The sequence below is a fragment of the Polypterus senegalus genome, chromosome 2, assembly GCF_016835505.1.
Source record: "Polypterus senegalus isolate Bchr_013 chromosome 2, ASM1683550v1, whole genome shotgun sequence".
Taxonomy (NCBI): domain Eukaryota; kingdom Metazoa; phylum Chordata; class Cladistia; order Polypteriformes; family Polypteridae; genus Polypterus; species Polypterus senegalus.
Window position 1 is genome coordinate 303,261,017 of NC_053155.1, and position 6,507 is coordinate 303,267,523.

Sequence of the window (6,507 nt, forward strand, 5' to 3'; positions counted from 1 at the left end):
TGTGTTTCTGCACCCACTACACGATGAAACAACTTGGCATCCCAGTTTGCAACCCCCCAGGCAGACACACGGTCCAGTCCCACTCTCCGGAAATGACCCTCTATCTGCCACAGCCAGGTGTTACGTGGGAGACCTCTTGGCTTGGTCCAGCCACTCGGGTCCCCAACAATGAGGATCAGCCTTGGTGAAATTAAACCACATGGCCATAGTGCTGTAACTGACGCTCCCTCACAATGCAGGTAATGTGCCTCATTCGGGACTCCATGAGTAACACAAAGTCAAACCAACGATACCCAAGGATTTTCCAGAGAGACACAGTACCAAAGGAGTCCAGTCTTCATCTCAGGTCAATGGATAGCATCCAAATCTAGCAGCCATAAAACAAGACAGAAAGCACCAGGACTCTAAAGACTTGGACCTTTGTCCTTTTGCATAGATATCGGGAGTGCCACACACCCCTATCCAGTGACCCATGCTCTGTCTACTGACTTCGTAGGAAGAGTCACCAGAGACATGAATGTCACTGCCACAATATATACATATACTAGGGGGCTTTGCCCCCTGCTTGCTTTGCTCGCCCACCCCCGGGGCGCGCTATGCGCCAGCCACTTCATGTCTCTGCTGCTCGCGTTGTGAAGGGGGGCTGAATGCACCCTAAGGAGATGAGGTGGGATCAGCTGCTGCCTTGCTGCTCCTGCTGCCAAGCTGCGTGTTCTGCTTGTCACACTGCACATCAATCATTTAAAAGCCTGTACAAGAGCTGTCCTTTTGTCTCACCGCGAGACAAGGCACAGAGCGATGATCACATCTCGCGTGATGTCAAAGTGTCTCTCCGAGATGATCACGTCTCGACCCAAGATTTTTTTTATATAATAGATATATATATATATTTATATATACAGTATAGTATGAGTGTTTGTGTGTACTGAATATGTGTATATGCGATCATATATATAAGCAGTATTTTCACAGTGTGATTACTTTTTTAATTACATTTGGTTACAACTATCAAACAATCTCTATTTAATTACTTTGAAAAGCATATCTATTTATTATACTAAAATATATTCATTAAAAATGTCACGCCTTAACAGAGCTGGCAGGGGGTACAATGATTTCATTGTAATGATTTAATGTTGTTTTCATAGATTACAGGCCAAAGAAGGACATCATTATCCTCGTAGTTCCACATATTTTTTTCAGGCTAACCATCTCAGTGCTCTGGCTCAACAAGCATTATTTTAATTTCCAACTCTTCAAATGAACTCCCCAAATTTCATATCTTTTCTTTTGTTTTATGGCCATGAAAATTGCCAGTCCATTTCTGTAATGAAACACTTCTTTGGCCGAGGTGGCTTTTCTTCTTAAAAATATGTGGTTAATTGTAAGAGATAATATTATGAATAAAACACAAAGTGACCAAAAAAACAGTTGGGGGCTCCATGAGAACCCTAAATAATGTCTAAGGTTTGAAAGGCAAAGACAAATCAATGCCCAGGTTGTAAGCTCTCTGAAGAGCTTGGTTTCATAATAATAATAATAATACATTTTATATATAGTGCCTTTCCCATGCTAAACTTTGTTCTTTGGCGCTCCATCTCTCATTGATGTTAGCTGTATAATGAATGCTGAATTCCAGTGCTCAGTTGCTTTATATTTCTGTGGGATCAGAAGGGACGAGGCTAGAGGTAATGATGAGGACATGATATCAGGCTTCTTTCCAGAACTCTCTGGAAAGAGGTATGCACTGTGTTAGCAATTGTGCAACCCCCATACTGCTCCCCATTTTTTCCTTCACCATTGCCCTTTTGACACTTCCCATGATTTTGTGCATGACAGTATTTTTACAAGGGTAAATCAATGTTTAAAAATTATATAGTAACCGCAACGGAAAGATGCCGATGCAATACAATACATTTGCAAAGGTTTACGGGTAGTTCTAACCTGCGCTGTGCAACTGTCTGCCATTTGTTTAGTTGAAGCCAATGTCAAATGAACCTGGATGCTCCACTGCGGAATTGCACCATTGTGGTTAATTGAAATTTCTTTGGGCAGAGAGAGTGAAACCTGTCGAACAATGTGCAGTGTTCAAACATGGCATTAGGCTGATGGCCAAAATGCTCAGTTTTGGCCTAACTGGACCATAGAGAACCTTCTTCCAACTGGCTTGAGAGTCTCCCACGTGGCTTCTGGCAAACTTTAGCCAAGATTTCTTTCGTATTTTTTCTCTTTGGAAGCACCAGAGTCACAATGGCAGTCTCCAACAGTCTCGTTACTTTAACTTGTAACTCCTTCAGAGTTCTCAGGTTACTCGGTGTCCTTCCTTACTAATCTTGTTGCCTTATCACTCAGTGTTTGTGGATGTCCTGCTGCAGAAGATTAACAGCCGTGCCATGCTCTTACCATTTCTTTATGATTAATTGAACTTGATATTCAGTGACTTGAATATTTTGTCAACTTCATCCCCTGACTTGTACTTTTCATGGAGCTCCTTGGAATGTTTTTCTCTTCATTGTGTACCACCACAAGCTGTCCCTTCCACATTCAGGTGCGCATAAGGCTAGACCCTCATTGAACTAATTCTGTGACTTCTAAAGCCAGTGGGCTTTTCCAGTTACAGTATGATTTAGTGCTATCATATTAAAGGGGTGAATACTTATGTGATCAATTATTTTTGAGCTTTTTATTTGCAATTCATTTAGACCTCTTTACAGAGATCTGTTTTCACTTTGACATTAAAGAGTCTTTTTTTTCTGCTGGTCATTCTGAAAATAAGCCCAATTCAATCTATTGTGATTCAGTTTTGCAACACAATAAAATATAAAAACTTCCAAGGGGGTAAGCACTTTCTATAGGCGTTTGTCATAGATGACATGGGATGATGGAATCTGCGCTGGAATGGATGGTTCTTTACCCAGATGGGACACCCAAATAATGGAAAGATGCAGATAAACGTGAATCCTGGCCAGGTTGGTTAGTAACACCTTTCCTGGTTGGGAGGGAGACTGCTTCTCAAGGGCCATGTGTTCCCCCAATACACTAGGTGGCAGCATCCTTCTGGGATGGCTTCCATAGCCCTCTTGAGGTCCTCGGGTGTTGCTAGACAAAGTTGTTGAGAGTGGGCTTTCCTGTCAGAGAGAGGGTCCGTCTGACCAGGAAGTGCTTCCAAGTGGCGGCCTTGTTATACTGGAAGTACTTCCGGATCCAGGTTCAAAAAGAGCATCTCTACCTTACTGGAGAAGTAGGAGTCTGGAAGAGGAGGAAGACCAGGCTTACCTGGGAAGGAGTTGGGGAGTGACAAGAAAACAGAAACAATTATGGATTGTGATTTGGGAAGAACCTGTAAGAATGTACTCTTATTAAATTAAAATAAGTGCTTTCATGTTCAAGCCTGGTGTAGATTAATTGTGCCGATGTCATGATCAGGGCAGATTTTTAGCATTCTCTTGCTATTGTCTGTATTAGACGCTAGTGTTAACATTCCTAGGGGCGTGGTCTCTGAGATCGTGACCTCGAGGTCATTGGTACAACAGGATAAAAGGTCAGCATAATGCACCAGGCTTAATCCAATAAGCAGATTAATCCTTAAAAAACAAACTCTCTTTGTTAATCGATCTTCGTGTCTTACCTGGTTTTAACTTTTATTCTTACCTCTCGTCTGTATGGGTTTCGGCCGCTTCCTTTAATTTTTTGTTTAACTTTTTTTGCACATCTCCTGCCTCATCTCAAAAATTAGTTATTGTTTTTTTCTTTTGGATTTGATGGAGCACAGCCATTGTACAGCGCCCTAGAAGCAATTTCCAGTTTAAGGGTAGGATTCCTTCTGGCAGTAACAGGATTTGTACCGGCAGCCTTTCAGATATCAGCACACATCCTTAGCCTCATTTGTTTCATGCCGAGTCAGGGCTTTGTGGCTCGGTGACATCCCCTAGCAGCCACACATTGTATATTTTTGAACACAGCCTTGTAGTGGTGGCTCTGAGGCTAGGGATCTGCGGCAGAATCCTGTAAACGTCAGATGTGACTCTTCTGGGTTGGCCCCTCAACCTCCACTTGCTCCATTCTGGGTATGGCGATAATCTGCATCCAGCCCTGCAAGTAGGTCCTCCAACTTGTAGGGAAAACTTGGGGATTGGTGGCAGGATTGGCACTCCATCCACCATTTAAAACCTCCCACTGTTTCAGTGTGGTGCTGAAGTGTCACCCCCCGCACTGGGGCCCCAATCCAGGAGGTTCGTCCAGGGCAGATTTTTAGGTTTCTGTTGCTATTGTCTGTATTAGGCACTTGTGATAGGGTTGTGTCCCGCGTTCTTAGGGGCGTGGTCTCTGAGATCGTGACCTCGAGGTCCTTGGTACAACAGGATAAAAGGTCAGCATAATGCACCAGGCTTAATCCAATCAGCTGATAAATCCTTAAATAAAACCAAAAAAACTCTCCTTGTTAATCAATCTTCATGTCTTACCTGGTTTTGACTTTTTGCCTGAATTTTTTGACTCGTCTTAGTGGGTTTTGGTCACTTCACTTATTTTTTTATTGGTTTTGTTTTACCTTTTTGTTCATCTCCCGCCTCATCTCAAAAATTAGTTTATTTATCTTTTTGTATTGGATTTGATGGAGCACAGGGTCTGCCATTGTACAGCACCCCAGGAAAAATTTCCAGGTTAAGGGTAGGATCCCTTGTGGCAGTACCAGCAGCCTTTCAGATATCAGCACAGATCCTTAGCCTCATTTGATTTCTACTGTGATAGGACATTCAGGGCTTTGGGGCTCGGTGACACCTCCTAGCGGCCACACATTGTACATTTTGAACACAGCCTTGTAGGAAGGTGAAGTGGTGGTTCTGAGGCTAGGGATCAGCACCAGCCGTCAGTAGGTTGCTGGTTCGAACCCCATGAATGCCAGAAGTGACTCTACTGGTGTGGGCACTTAACCTGCAATCAGTGCAGGATTTACGTATAAGCTACACAAGCTATAGCTTAGGGCCCCCTCTTTCTTGGGGGCCCCCAACAAATTTGGATCACATTGAATATCTGGACTTATAAAGGGCCCCATGTCTCAAACAGCTTAGGGCCTTATCAAGTCTAAATCCGGCCTTGCCTGCAATTGCTCCATCCTGGGTATGGTGTTAAGCTGAATCCAACCCTACAAGCAGGTCCAAAAAATTTAGGGGTTGATGGCAAGATTGGCACTCCAGCCACCATTACAAACTTCCCACTGTTCCAGTGTGGTGTTGAGGTGTCACCCACCACACCTGGGTCTCAATCCAGGTGGTTCGTCGTGTGGTGGGTACAGCAACGTGCCATCAGCGCACGCTCCCAGCCTCTTGTAGTGAATACTTTTGTGACCAATGGTTTTGTATTTTATGTCTCTAATTAATTTAAAACACTTTGCTGAGATCTGTTCTTACTTTGACTTGAAATAATCTTCCTTCTGATCGGTATCAAAACAATATTCAATATTGTAAAGCAATAAATTGCGAAACCTTCTGAAAAAGTGAATACGTTTTTAGGCATTGTAGGTTCACAAAATGGATGGGTGAAATTGCTAACAGTATTGAGCATAATCTAATTTATTAAAAATCAGAGCAATACTTGTGCTAGTAAATTCATAGCATTCTTTATTGCGAATGTGTTTCTTCGTGTTGATTTCAACTGAAGACATTCACTTTGCACAAAAGGGAAACATTGCCAGGTCGTCACTCCTTATTATGAACAGCACTGGAGACGATCATTTATGGTCTGTTCTGTCGGAGGCACACGCATCGGCGTCTTTTTATTTTTCATTCCCTCGGATATAAATCTTAATTGGAAGTACTTTTGCGTGTCTGTCTTCATTTATTAGCCGAATACCACTGACATAGCATAATAGCGTGATGCATGTGTAATCATTTTGCTTTCAAAGGTCACTGCAGTCGGGGGATGCCTCATGACATTGCACTCTGACAGTCTGCTGCCTTGTCACAACACAGATGTGATTCTCGACAACCCCTCAACCCCCCACCCCAACCTCACCACCCTCTCCAGAATTCCCCCACCCACACACACACACACACACACACACACACACACACACACACACAGCTTTGTGGAGGTGTGGCGACACACGCTGTTCCTCCCCCTGGCTTTTGGAGGACAGTCACTGTCCCTGCCCCTTCATTCTAGAAGGTAAGCCTGTCTCTAGGGCCTGTAATTGTTAGGAGATGATGGGGAGTGATCACAGTCAATAGCTTTGATTAACAATAAAGTGGAAAAGCAGAAAACCTAGTGTGCATTGAGCTCCTCTCTTTCATCCCTCCCACATGCACTTCACCGCGCGGCCAGCCTGCCGTAGCAGACATCGTACTTGTGTGGTGCCAATGCTGAGATTGCACCTTTGTGGCAGGGGGGACGACATGCAAACTTCTTTTATGTCTTTGAAAATGCAGTTAGTGCAGTAAATGCTGATTCATGTCTCTTAGCACTCACAGTGGAATTTGAACAACAAAAACAAAAAAGAATCTGGGTAAA

At 43.4% G+C, this 6,507-nt stretch overlaps 1 protein-coding gene across 4 annotated transcripts in view; it reads left to right on the forward strand.

Annotated features, from left to right (window-relative positions):
• Positions 1 to 6,507, forward strand: part of robo1 (roundabout, axon guidance receptor, homolog 1 (Drosophila)) — a 1,363,953-nt gene that overhangs the window by 633,135 nt on the left and 724,311 nt on the right. The gene's annotated exons all lie outside the window — the stretch shown is intronic.